Consider the following 15,302-nt stretch of genomic DNA (forward strand, 5'->3'; position numbering starts at 1 on the left):
ATTGCCAGACTGTAGTGGTTTCCTTACATATTCACTATTTCAATTCACCTTGAACACAATTGTATTTAAATATATAATATTATGTAAATATTTGACAAAAGCAATGCTTAGGTACATTGAATGCGTATTACAACATTTTTTGTACTTTCATGTTTAATTTAAATATATGTTTATATTCGTATATTTGGAAATATTTATTTTTCGTTATCAATATATTATTTTAAATAATATTATATGTACTGTAATATTTATTTAATAATTCATATAAAATGAGTAAATAATTAAGATTGTGCTATAAAAAAAAAACTGACTTCAATTGCAGCAAAACCAGTTATTTCGGTTTCAAAATTAAACTTTTTGATAAAATTCCTATAGGACCAGTTTGTATGTCTGTTTAGATTAAAAAAAAAAGAATTTTCCAAATCGATTTATAACTAACGGGGTTAACGTTAACGGGTGGCAAACATAAAAAAATATATTATAACCAAATTGAGACCATTTTCCTTTTTGAAGTCGGTTGAAAAAAGCGACTTCAATCGTAAATACATACACATCGATATATGATCAGATATTTCGTATACGTCACGATAAACCAAATCTAAATTTATAACGCATCTCACGTGTTAAAGTAAATTTTAGTTTGCAAAGAAAAATGGAAATTTCAATGATCGTGAAATCATTATGGAGCCAATATGAGAGTAAACACCATCGATTACAAAAAGCACACAATACAAATATTTCAAATAAGAATCATCTTTATTCAAATAGAAATAGATTTGTTTACAAGATCTTTTAAGCGTTAACAATAAAAAAAAATTAACTATAATTCTTTATTATTATTTTATACATTAAAATACCTTTTTTTTCTGTAAAAAAATAATAAATTTTCGATATAAAAATTGTATTTTATCAAAAAGAACTTGGTAAATTTTTACCGTGCCCGAAATATTCCTTCATGAAAAATGATCCCACTCTTAAATTTTACTGACCATTTTACATTTTATAGAGAGTGTTGTAATATTTTAACAGCTTTACGTTAAATTAACGTTCCTAAGCGTTACTCATATAACGTTTACGTATCCTTTCTTATTTGAGGTGTTCATAATAAATTAAGTTGACTTGTTTATAAGTCGCTGATAGGAATTTTAACAAGTTAAATGCTGTAAATTTATATAGCGCCCGGTAATATTTCGTTTAGAATTGAGTCGACCGAGCCTTGATATATTCGGAGTGAGGTAAGGTTATAGTTGTTATATTTTAAGCGACTTTAAAAATGAGAAGTAGATAAAGTATCACCAAAGCCTAACTACAGTTGCCAATCTGCCTGCTAATTATAGGAACTACTGGTAAAACTCAAGACTTAAGACAGTTAACGGCTGATATGATGATGTATTAATTAAAATAATAAAGGTACTTTCAATACGGTACTATAATATATATTTTTTTTATACAACTTAGCTTGGCAAACAAGCTGACGATCCACCTGATGGAAAGTGGTAACCGTCGCCTATAGACATGAACAGTACCATGGACATAACAGAGTATACTATTTCACCCATGATAACCCTCATGCGTTGCCATTCCTGAGGACTCAGATGTTATTCCTCTGTACCCAGTAAATTCACGCCATATCCCACCCTTCAAACCGAAACACAGCTATGCAAACACAACTGCTTCACGGTAGAAACACGAATGGGACAGAGGTACCCAAGCAATCGACTTTTGTACAAAGTCTCCCTCTGGTGAAATTATTACTTATAATTGTATATATTGAATATATTCTCACGCGATTATAGCATGCTATTATCAAACTAAGGTATGAAATACATCAATCGACCTTAAATCAACCATACATTATGAATTTATCTATTTCTTTTAGTTTGGACTACATAATTTGGTTTTGAAATATTGTTTGGTGGTATGTGTATATGTGTGTATATATTTTATATATATTGGTATAACTACTTAATTTATTATTAATATAAATAGTGTTTATGTGTTATATGTGTATTTCGTATGTATTATTAAGTATAATTATTTCAGTATGTTGCTATAATTATGTCACTAATTTTTTCACCACATCTGCCCTTCATACGCTTTCTGTTTTCACCTGATGGTTAGCTGGTAGAGAATGCCATATGGCATTAAGCTCGCCACTTGTATAACATTTTATTTTGTAATAAAGAATAGATAAATAATATATATATATATATATATATATATATATATATATATATATATAAAGGTATCTTTTCTTAAAATTTAGGGTATAACAGTTTAGTACCTACTCCTAAAGTTATTTTATATTTCAAAATACGAGCAGTGTGCGTAAAAATGTATGCCTTTTTCCAAGTAACATACCTAATGAAAATATACATATAAGGCTAAAGGAAATTATTCGTAATGGGGACTAGTAGCCCCATTGTTTTCAATATATTTAATCAGGTCAGTCTTCACGCGATCCCTTTAGGGTCAATAATGGTTAATACTTGGAGAATTTGTCACGATAGGTCTACTGACCTTACTTCATCCTTATTTCACCAATTATCTTTAACTGATACGAATGTATATCGAGTGCAAGCAAAGTTACCATTCCATTTTTATCTATATAAAAATCAAAATACGTAAGCTGTCTCCTGTCGATGCATTTTTGTTAATTGACTCTTCTATTCTTGCAGCATATATTGCTTGCAGCCAATATTCTTCTGTATACGCCATAATGAATTACTAATTTGTAATAGCAAACTGATATTAATTGACTGAGAGAGAATGCTATATAGTATTAAGTCTACTTTTTGTACTAAACGTCTTTTATTGTAATCTGGTCAATAAAGAATAAAAAAAAGGTGTTCCTGAGATTTCCTGATTAGTCATTGAGTGAATGGTCTTTCACTTTTATAATATAAATCTCACATACTTTCACATACCAACTTGGCGATAACACTACCGTGCTCTATATTAGAGACTTTCTAGAACAACCTACGAATTTTTTTAGATTACACTACAATTGTTTTTTTTTTTTTTAATTAGGGACGTAATTCTAGACTTAGATTTTGTAAAAATATTAAAAAATCATAGATTAAAATTTATGATATCAAGTTTAATGTATGAATAAATGAAAACTATTGTTTCTTTTAAACAATGATACCGATTATAAAGATTAATAATATGTACACAAACAAAATAAATATTTAATTGCATAAAAGCAAGATAAGGAGGCAACAATGGGCGGCTTTATCGCTAAACAGCGATCTCTTCCAGTCAACCTTAGGATTTAATTATATCACTACACATAGTATAAAACGAAGACGCTTCCCGTCTGTCTGTCCCTATGTATGCTTAGATCTTTAAAACCAGGCAACTGATTTTGATGCGTTTTTTTTTAATAGAGTGATTCAAGAGGAAGGTTTATATGTATAATGTAGAGAAACACTGATAATTTTACAGGTTTCTAATGAGATATAATGTAATGCATACCCGTGCGGAGTCGGGGCGGGTCGCTAGTAATTTATATAATTATTTATATAAAAATATAAAAAAAAAATTATGATGTTGAACAAATATTTTTTATCGAGTGTTTTTTTTTTTTTAATTTAAGAATATAGAAAGCAGATCTAGGTCTAGATAGTTTAACAATAACATTTTAAGGAATTGACCGATTCTATTTCTTCAAATTCAATGTAACAAGGCGGATATAAAGTTTAGTTATATAATTTATACAATTACCATTATAAATTGCACAAGTGCAAACCTTTCGTTACTGCTTTATCTGATAATTGCATATTTTTTATATAATATTCAATTGATATTATTATTGTTACGATTATTAACTTTATAAATTGATTAAGAGAACAATTAACAGGTAAAAGTTTCATATTGCTGTAGGTAGTTCTTTTGGTTCGATTCTCGGTTGGTACAATTTAGGAAGTAAACTTTATTTAATGATCTCCGGTTTCTTAAATTGACCCAATTAATAAACAATCTTGATACTTTCTCGTATTTTAGACAAATAAACATACAAATATACAAGAGTCGATTGCTTGGGTACCTTTGTCCCATTCGTGTTTGAACTGTGAAGTAGCTGTGTTTCGGTTTGAAGGGTGGGATATGGCGTGAATTTACTGGGTACAGAGGAATAACACCTGAGTCCTCAGGAATGGCAACGCATAGGGGGTATCATGGGCGAAACAGTATACTCTGTTATGTGCATGGTACTGCTCATGTCTATAGGCGACGGTTACCACTTTCCATCAGATGGACCGTCAGCTTGTTTGCCATTCTAAGTTGTATAAAAAAAAAACTTAAAATATCAAATAGAGGGGAAGGGATTATTAGTAATGCGAACTGCCAGTCCCATTGCTAACAATATACCCTGTTAGGTCGAACTCAACGGGATCCACCCTGTTTCAGTCATCGTGCTAAATTCCAGGTGTATTCATCACGACGGTCTATCTGACCTGCCTTTTCATTCTCACTTATCATCCCTCACTGGTGCCCAGCCAATGTATACCGTTACACAACCTTCGGGTATTGGAGGGAAAGGGATTGTTAATAATGGAGACTGAGAACCCCATTGCTAGCAATATACCCAACCAGGTCGACCTCCTCGCGGTTCCCCCTGGAAACTATCATGGTTAATTCCTGATGAATTCATCATGATGGTGTAACTGACCTGTTTTCATTCTCGATAGGCGAGAATTCACTGGCGCTCCGCCAGCGTATACCGTTAGCGCAGGCGGGGCTATACCATTATCATTTATAAAAAATTTAAAACAAAATAACCTTCGGATATTGGACAAGTCTGTTGCTAGCAATATATCCAAATGTAAAATTAAATCAAAAATACAACCTCTCTTTTCGAAGTCGGTTAAAAATCAAATAAATAAAACTGCAATGACCTCATAACACAAGATTCCGTCAACCATAAAACGCTAATTCGTACCACCAACCTGTTATAACTCATAGTGCGGTCGTTTTTGCATTTTCCGTTTAAACCGGTTCTTAGTAATGTGGGAGTCTACAGTCTACACCATCTTTTGTTACATCGCTGACTCGAATAATCTCTTGTAATCAGTTGTAAGATCAATAGGTTTATATTCACATTTTTTTATACTACTTAGAATGGCAAACAAGCTGACGGCCCACCTGATGGAAAGTGCTAACCGTCGCCTATACACATGAGCAGTACCATGGACATAACAGAGTATACTGTTTCGCCCATGATACCCGCCCATGCGTTGCCATTCCTGAGGACTCAGGTGTTATTCCTCTGTACCCAATAAATTCACGCCATATCCCACCCTTCAAACTGAAACACAGCCATGCAAACACAACTGCTTCACGGTTGAAACGCGATTAATATCACTATTATCAATATCACATATTCTGGTGTTTTTTTTTTTTTTTTTTTTTTTTTATTGGATAAAAATGGAATGATAATCCTGCTGCGCTACCAGTATACGCTGGCGGGGCACTAGTGAGAGATTACAGGTGAGAATGAAAGCAAATACAGTTAGTCCATAGTGACAAATTCCACAAGAATCATAAACGAAGGTTTCAAGGGGGTACCACGTGGAAGTCTTCTTTGTAATATAAGTTAAGGATTTCATATTATTAGAGGAAAGGGATTGTTAGTAATGGGGTCAAATAGCCCCATTACCAGCAATATACCTTGTCACGTCGACCTCCACGTGGTTCCCCATGGAAACCATCGTGGCTAATTCTAGTTGAATTAGTCAGGATAGGCTAATTGACTTGCATTCGTCCTGATTAATCATCCATCACTGGTGCCCCGATATACCGATAGCGCAGACGGGGTTACCATACCATTATCATCTATTAAAAAAAATATAGTCCTCAGAAATGGTAGCGCAGTGGTAACTCATATCAATGAACAACGGTTTCTATTTTCCATCAGGAAAGTCCTTAGTTATGCGCAAAGATAGTATTTTTTGCACATTTCAGATAGACAGAATTTGCGTATGGTCCCATTCCTTTCCCGTGGGCGTCGTAAGAGGCGACTAAGGGAGGGCGAGGGATGGGCAGCAGCGTCCCTCTTAAAACACGTCTAAAAGCCTAACAGCGGTTGCCAACCCGCCCGCCAAGCGTGGCAATTATTGGCAAAGCTCCCTTTATGGGGAAAGCTTCTGTTTAGCAGTGGTAAAAAGATATCCAGGACGAGGACGAAATCACGTGTATAAGCAAGTAATTAATAATTGGAAAATAATAATACCGGAATATATTTATAAACTTATTAAGGTTATACAGTTAAAGTTATCATATAGTTAATTTAAAAAGTAATCTTTATATTTATTTATTTTTGATATTAATATTAAAATTAATACGTCCTAAATTTATATTATATACTATATATACTATTAAAAACCTGTGAATCATTGTCGGAATTTGAAGGGGTTGCTTGGATACGGAACCCTACAGTATGTTCAGGATGATAAGGGATGTCAGATAAGAGATATAACATTATGATAGATATATTACGTAGATTACACGACTTGTAGTGTAGTTACTAGAAAAAAAAGAAAGAGGTATAAGTATATTCGTTGAAAATATATATATATATATATATATATATATATATATATATATATATATATATATATATATATATATATAAAAGATGCTAATTAAATCATATATTTCTTCACAAGAATCGTTGATTAATTTATTTGTAATTTTAAACTTTCGCGCCATTTATACTTATTTTAAAATACACAATCGGGACTTAATGAGATTAAAAATACTATAATATATAACACATAGGTACTAGAGAGGATGGATGAAAGAAGAATTGCGAAAGAGATTTATCAAGCATGAATATCGGAATCGAAATATCGGTAGGGGTCGCCCTAGACGGACGTATGTCGACCAAATAGGCGACATGCTAAACAAGGGCCAAATTAAAAGTACGCGTAACCGGCGTGCGTGTATGAATAGATTGATGAATGTGGAGGAAGCGAAAGAGGTTTGTTTGAATCGAAGCATTTGGCGTTCCATTGTTTCTGCCTACCCTAATGGGGGACAGGCGTGACAGATATGTATGTACTTACTCATAATGTTTACAAGTAAGAAGTATAATGATTAATTATTAACTGATAGATATGTGTTATATATAACATATGTTATATAAATATTATGGCATTAAATAAAAACAAAACTGGGAACTAGACAATTTCGACACGTGTAAAGTGCACGATACACGCTTGCCCACTAGCTATCCAATATTTGGACTGAACGTTTATTGACCCAGCTGGTGCATCTTGCAATGAGATATATGTTCTGCAAGAAAGATTAATATTATTTGTATTTGTGAAGAGTTTTTGGGTAAAAATTATTTATGACTAGCTTTTCACCACTATTCTTTAGATAATGACTTGATGACCAGTGACTTCGCGTGAGCAGGGCCTCTAGACAAATGGCAAAAGAGTTCGTCTATTGATAAACAATACAATTTGTATCATAAAATTTATTAAAAAAAAATACGTATTAATATAAAGTAGTAAAAGTATACATATTTTGACAATAACACGCCAGTGACAAAAGTTTTTTTTTTACATTACTATATTATATGTATTATTATAAAATTAAAACGTCTAATAAATAAAATAATGACCTAAAACATTTTGCTTGTTAAGGAATACTATGAACATAACAGAAGACAATTATGTTACTTTATGTAACATGTACTTTACTCTTTATTGTTTCCTCCATAAGATTACAATAGTAAACTTATTATAAATATAAACAATTACAAGAAATAATCACAATGAGAAAACAATAATTAATATTTCCTTTTTATTTTTTAATTTTAAATAACATTATTGACCAAAAGAAAACATGGTACAAAAAGGGGATTTAATACTAGTAGCGTTCTCTACAAGTCAAACTTAGAGATGAACAGTGAATGACGAACGAGATTTTTGACCACGAATTTTGATCATTTTATGTAATTATTCCTAATTTAGATAAGCGAGTCAATAGAGTTACGTACAGTAAAATATAATATGTAATAAAATATAAGAACGTGTAATAAAACTTCCAATAAACAAAATGGGCATACATTCACACACACACATATATATATATACATATATGAACAGAAAGAGAGAAAAGACCGATCTTCATTGTACTGTTTCGTACTAAATTCATATTCTCACAACGAAGTAAGCGACCTTCAGAATTTTACATAATAAACAACCTTTGAGTACATTACGTTCAAACTTGAGCAATATCCATGTTAATGTGAGACTCTCGTACAATGGTTATTTTTCATGAGTTTTTATTTAAAGCAACAAACGTTATGAATGAGCAAAAGAGTTTTTTTATATGTATTACTAACGACCCGTCCCAGCGTCGCACGAGTGGACATTTTTAACATTCCCCTTCACTGCTCTGCTCCTATTGATCGTAGCGTGATGAAAAGTATACTATAACGTGCCCAGGAGTATGAAGAGTAATTATACCAAGTTTCGTTAAAATTCGTCGAGTAGTTTTTGTTTCTTTAACGAACATACAGACAGACAGACAAAAATTTTACTGATTGCATTTTTGGCATCAGTATCGATCACTAATCACCCCCTGATAGTAATTTTGGAAATATATTTCATGTACAGAATTGACCTCTCTACAGATTTATTATAAGTATAGATATAGATATACATGTACTACTTTTCACCCGCGACTTTGTCCGCGTCGTATATCAATTTTCATAGTGATTGGTTAAGCCGTTAAGGAGCTATAAGGTAACAAACAAACTCGCTTTCACATTTATAATGTTAGTAAGGAATTATTTCACGAGAGAGGCGCTGTCATCTTAGTAACATTAGCTCCGTAATATTATATTAAATTAATTAGTATTTTTTAAGTTTCTGACTGCGTAGTAAGATAAACCCACCACCACCACCACCCATCCGTTACCACGTTCCATCAGGTAGGCCGTCAGCTTGTTTGCCATTCTAAGTTGTATAAAAAAAATAGCAACAAAGATACAGAAGTAGTGTAAAACATAGAAGAGAAGTGACAAATGTAAAGAAAGAAGAATAAAATTTAAATTATAAATAAAAGTAATATATAAAAAATGTCCACGTTGTAGACAATTGGCTTTAAAACCATAATATTAAAAGAAAGCCTAACATTTGCAGTGTGCGTCCAATTTTGAGGAATTTAAACCTTAAGGCAAGACGCATTAAGGTTTCAAGTTAGTCAAAGTACTCAACTAGATAACTAGTCAATTAGCAACTTGACGTTAATTCAATACTCAGGTTAACTATTTTAGTTCTCTATGTTACTTAAGTGAACATATACCTACTATTTAAGAAGGGGGGGGGGGGCTTGTTAGTAATGCTGGCTACCAGTCCTTTTCTAGCAATATCAGGTCGACCATTACTCCACGTGGCTCCCCTGGAAACCATCGTGGTTAATTCTAGTTGAATTCGTCAGAATGGGCTAATTTACCTGCTTTCATCGTCACCTATCATCCCTCACTGGTGCCCCGCCTGCGTATACCGTTAGCGCAGGCGGGGTGACCATTTCATTATCACCCATTAAAAAAAGGTCCTTTTCTAGCAATATACCCTATCAGGTCGACCTCCACGTGGTTCCCCCTGGAAACCATCGTGAATAATTCTAGTTGAATTCATCAGGATGGGCTAACTGACCTGCTTTCATCCTCATCGGTCATCTCTCACTGGTGCCCCGCAGGTGGGGTTACCATACCATTATCACCCATTAAAAAAACCTTAACTGCGATTGCCGATCCGCCTGCCAAACGTGGCAACTACTGGCAAAATGAATGATTAATATTTAAGCAAGGAATTTAAAATATGTGTTATAATTTAAGAACATGTTACAGGTTTTGGGTGGCAATGAAATTGTTCAGTTCTAAGAATGAATGTTTGATAGGTCATTCTTTGAAATCCGATCAACACTTGTCATATATTCATTCTAAGAATTATTGAATCTTAGAAAAAAATATTACACTGCATCTTAGTTTTGCATCTGTGTATGCATGTGTGCATGTATCTATGTATTCAGTTACATGTGTGAGTAGAACAGGTACTTAATACTGTTTCTTTAGAATCTACAATGAATGGAGTTTTATTCTTTCTAATAAGTAATAATAATAAATAACAATGTTAACAAAGGCTTATAAAATAGCAAATAGTAAGTAGTGAGTGGGCAGTAGTAGTGCAAAACATATATATATATATATATATATTTGAAAGATAATATTCATACATCTATTATAAATATGAAAATGTGTTCGTTTGTTACTTCATGGCGCATTAATGTGTCTATAATTCATCATTAAATTTGGTATACAGGTAATGCATATTTGAAATGTAGACAGACAACTATTTATCCGGCCAATCAATATATTCTGGTGACACGTAGACGTGGCGCAAAGCTAGTATTCTATATTTTTAAATGATTTAAAATAGCTCAACATCATCATCATCTCAGACGTTAACTGTCCACCGTTGAACATGGAACAGTTCTGGGCTACCAGGGACTGGGGGCTGTTTCCTTATGGTGTCTACTGTTGAGGGGTTTTGCCAGTAGATACCACACTTGGCAACCGCAGTTAAATCTCTGGTAACGTTCTAAGAGAGACGGTGCTGCATATTCCTCAACTATAATTTCCCTTAGTCGCCTCTTACGACATTCATGGCAAAGGTAGCGCATTCTATTTTTTTTTATGCAACTTAGAATGGCAAACACACTGACGGTCCACCTGATGGAAAGTGGTAACCATCGCCTATAGACATGAGCAGTACCATGAACATAACAGAGTATACTGTTTCGCCCATGATACCTCCCATGCGTTGCCATTCCTGAAGGCTCAGGTGTAATTCCTCTGTACCCTGTAAATTCACGCCATATCCCACCCTTCAAAGCGAAACACAGCCATGCAAACAACTGCTTCACGGTAGAAACAGGAATGGGACAGAGGTACCCAAGCAATCGACATTTGTACAAAGTCGATTGCTTGGGTACCTCTGTCCCATTCGTGTTTGGTTGACCCTCTGGTCTGTCTATAATAATATAAAAAGTTTTATATATATATATTGTTATGATATATAATATATTTCATTTTCTATATTCATTTGTAACCACAAACCTTTGTGGTCAAGTAATACGATATTGTTTAGTCGCGCAAGTAGCAATAAAACAGGATTTTATAAAATTGTATAAAAGTCGATTGCTTGGGTACCTCTGTCCCATTCGTGTTTCCACCGCGAAGCAGTTGTGTTTGCATGCCTGTGTTTCGGTTTGAAGGGTGGGATATGCCGTGAATTTACAGGGTACAGAGGAAAAACATCTGAGTCCTCAGGAATGGCAACGTATGGGGGTAAAACCGGTGTTTCACCAGAGGAAAACTTTGTACAAAAGTCGATTGCTTGGGTACCTCTGTCCCATTCGTGTTTCAACCGTGAAGCAGTTGTGTTTGCATGCCTGTGTTTCGGTTTGAAGGGTGGGATATGGCGTGAATTTACTGGGTACAGAGGAATAACACCTGAGTCCTCAGGAATGGCAACGCATGGGGGAGTATCATAAGTGAAACAGTCTATTATGTTCATAGTACTATTCATATCTATAGGCGACGGTTACCACTATCCATCAGGTGGACCGTCAGCTTGTTTTGACATTTTAAGTTGCACAAAAAAAATTATGTGGTAATTTATCGATTCTAGTTTAATGATCTTTATTTCGAACATAAGTTTGAAAATCAAGTACCTATTACGTGCGCATTTACCGTGATTGGTCATCTGTGGAGTGTAACATAGCTCGGAGACAGTAAAAGAAACAAAATCGTGACAAACTTGTCACGCTTCTGTACCACTTTGCAGTAAAAAGAAAAGAAATCCTTACAAACCGGTTTTAGTGTGACGTTATAAGTGTTTAACAAATGGAAATATACATGGGGGGAAATGGATTGTTAGCAATGGAGTTTGACAGCCCCATCGCTAGCAATATATTTTATCAGGTCGACCTCCACGTGGTTCACCCTGGAAACCATCGTGAACAATCCTTGTTGAATTCGTCACGATGGGCTAACTGACCTGTTTCATCCTCACCCATCATCCTTCACTGGTGCCCCGCCGATGTATACCGATAACGCGGGTGGGGTTACCATTCCATTATCATCCATTAAAAAAAAAATGGAAATTTACCAGTGGCAAATAATAAAAAAAAAAGTTGCTTCATTTTTCTCTTATCTAATGTCAAGGTGTCAATATAAATTCTGATATAATATATCTAAACACTGTATATATACTGTGTATGATACTCGTATTGATAGTCTGTCTTGAATATTATAATTCTACGTCCAATAAGTTACGTAAACAATTTTATTTGTACTATTATAAATGCATTAAAGGGCGAGCACAAAAGATCATAGAAAGATCGCTGTGTCACTGGTATTTCTGCCTTAAAAGCCTGACTCTCAATAATAACATAACTGCATAGATAAAAAAGGACCAGAAAGTACGAAAACCATCTTACTATATTTTACAGTAGAGGTAATAACTTAAGTAATTAACAACTTAACTAAAATTATCTTTGTATGTATGAGTTTTTCTCACTAGCATACTTAGTGATAAGGTAATTACACGCAAACATGTGAAATCGGGGGGAAGGAATTGTTAGTAATGGGGAGGTTAGTTCCCATTGCTATCAATATACCTTATCAGGTCGAACTCCACGCGGTTCCCCCTGGAAACCATCGTGACTAATTTATTGTTGAATTCTTCAAGATGGGCTAACTGACCTGCCTTTTCATCCTCACCAATCGTCTCTCACTGGTGCCCCGCTAGTGTATATCGATAGCGCAGGCGGGGTTACCATTCCATTATCATCCATCAAAAGAAAAAATGATGTGAAATCATCAAGATAAAGTGTACTTGCTATCGTTTATTAGTTCCGTGAATGGACACTTGCATGATTTCTAGCAGAAATTGATTGTTACTCAACTACCTCCATACAAGGTTGAATAATTTATCGTCCTATGAGAAAATTTTATGTTAGCTACTCTTAAATTTTAAGTCAAGGTGATTTTTTTGTTTGATTCAATTAAATAATACCAAGTTATAACTATTTAAACAAGTGTGTAAAATTACAAAGTTATTGTTGTCCAGAGTCTATTGTTATTTTAGAAGTACTACAGACGTTGATAAATATTCTTTAGTATATTTATTTATATATACTTTTTGAGTAAATCACAATAGTAATCGTTGCACATGACTAGTAAAATTTAATAATAGATAACAAAAAACAGTCTATCAAAGCTAGAGGCCAAACCGCAATAATTCTAATACCTACCTACAAACAATAATGATAAGAAAAAATATAGTTACCAACTGTAATAGAATTCGCTCAGATCGTATTAACAAAACCTCAGGTTTCGCACCACACTACCTGAGCTGTTTGCAACATTCCAAAATACACTTTAACTGAACATATAATAAACAAAATGTATTGAAAATCACACAGTAACTGTTTTCACACTCCGACAAGCACAGCAACACTTTCGCAAAAACACGAAAAAAGTATTAATGCCACTTTTACACGAAAGTTATCACGCGAATCAGAGGAGCGTCAAATAAGTACACCACACTGGAAGCGCGGTCGTGGACTGGCGCGCGCGTGAGTTAGAGAGAAAGGTCAAGAGACATTTGAATGACAAATCAGTAAGTGTGAAAGAGAGGGGCGATGGATAAGAATGAAGTTAGCGGATCGAGCCTGGTATGCTGGAGAATGACCACATGGCACGCATTTGGTTTACTTACAATCATTGCACAAAATGAGAAATGTGAATTGGCGCGTTTTTGTTGTGGGCCACGTGTTACGATTTTATGATGTCGAAAATAACTTGAAAAGCTTTCCAAATAAGTGATCTTTTAAATAATAGACACTTGAAACACCAGTTTTGTGTTATATTGACTGATGGTTAAGTAGGTATACTATATATATACAGATATGCAAAACACCATAATATTGTAATTTAATAAAGATTTTATCATCTTCTTTTATCGACATTAACATTTTTTTAATAAAAATGTTAACAGAAAAAATACTGAGTCATAAATAAATTATGCATAGGCTGTGTATTATCTTGCCTTCGTCTCTCGAGTTTACGTTTTTGTTTTATGAAAAAGTGTGGATTAGAACTTCAAAAAGAAAATTGATTAAAAATATTTATAAATTAAGTGCTGAAGATAGATATTATAAATATTATAAACTTTCTTGTTTTATATAATCTTTTAATTGATTTATCCACCGGTTCTTATATATTTTTTTAAATGTATCTAATTTTAAAATATCCCTATTATTTCTTACAGGGATATTTAGTACGTACTAAATATCCCTGTCGAAGAAGAAAAAATATGTCGAAGTAGGTACGTACCTACTTCGACATATTTTTTACAACAAATTTTAACAAAATCCGAGATGAAAAAACAATGTAAATAAAAAAATTAATAATTTAAAGGTTTTATTTGGAGGGAAAGAGATTGTTAGTAATAGGCTCTAATAACCTCATTTCTAACAATATATCCTGTGAGGTCGATTTCCACACGGTTCTTCCTGGAAACCATCATGGTAAATTTTTGTCGAATTTGTCTCGATGGGCCTTCATCTTCATCTGTCATCTATCATTGGTCCCTCCAGCGTATATCAATAGCATAGACGGGGTTACCATTCTATTTTCATACATTAAAAAAAAAGTTATTATTTTATAAGACTTTAATTTTAGCCAGTTTAAGTAACTAAAACTTAACGTCAAAGTTAAATATTCTTATTAAAATTGCAATGGTATTTTTCGTTAAAATTATAAGCAAATAAGGAAAATGAAGGCAATTCGTATACGTTATGCGAGTGAAACCGGGGTGAATGTGGAAAAACTCCAGCTATGAATATTATAAAGGTACGGGACGGCCGTTTGCGTTGCCGGTGAAAAAGTTTTACGCGCGTTTTTATTTCGCGCCCAGCGCCTTCGTGTTTGCTCGTTTTGATTTTCTTTTTTTTTGCGTTATTCGATTTAGGTACGTACCGGTATTCAAAGTGGTTCAATTTTAAATGTTTGAACTTTGTATATGTTTTTTTTTTTTTTATATATATATATATATATATATATATATATATATATATATATATATATATATATATATATATATATATATATATATATATATATATATATATATATATATATAATGAATATATAATCTACCCTACACATAATACATAAAGTATAATAATTATTATTTCTTAGGTGTATTGCATTG

General features: G+C 33.3%; 1 protein-coding gene across 3 annotated transcripts in view; it reads right to left on the reverse strand.

The window, feature by feature from the left end:
- LOC113516035 (uncharacterized) overlaps nucleotides 1–13,665 on the reverse strand; it is a 223,195-nt gene extending 209,530 nt beyond the window's left edge. For 2 of the 3 annotated variants that reach the window (XM_052899170.1, XM_052899168.1), the window contains exon 1: nucleotides 13,374–13,665. The gene's annotated coding sequence lies outside the window, so the exon portion shown is untranslated. The remainder of the gene's footprint in view (nucleotides 1–13,373) is intronic. The other variant, XM_052899169.1, reaches the window with a different exon arrangement.
- Nucleotides 13,666–15,302: the final 1,637 nt, after the last annotated feature.

Source organism: Galleria mellonella, unplaced genomic scaffold (genome assembly GCF_026898425.1).
Source record: "Galleria mellonella isolate WM207_F2 unplaced genomic scaffold, CSIRO_AGI_GalMel_v1 utg56, whole genome shotgun sequence".
Lineage (NCBI taxonomy): Eukaryota > Metazoa > Arthropoda > Insecta > Lepidoptera > Pyralidae > Galleria > Galleria mellonella.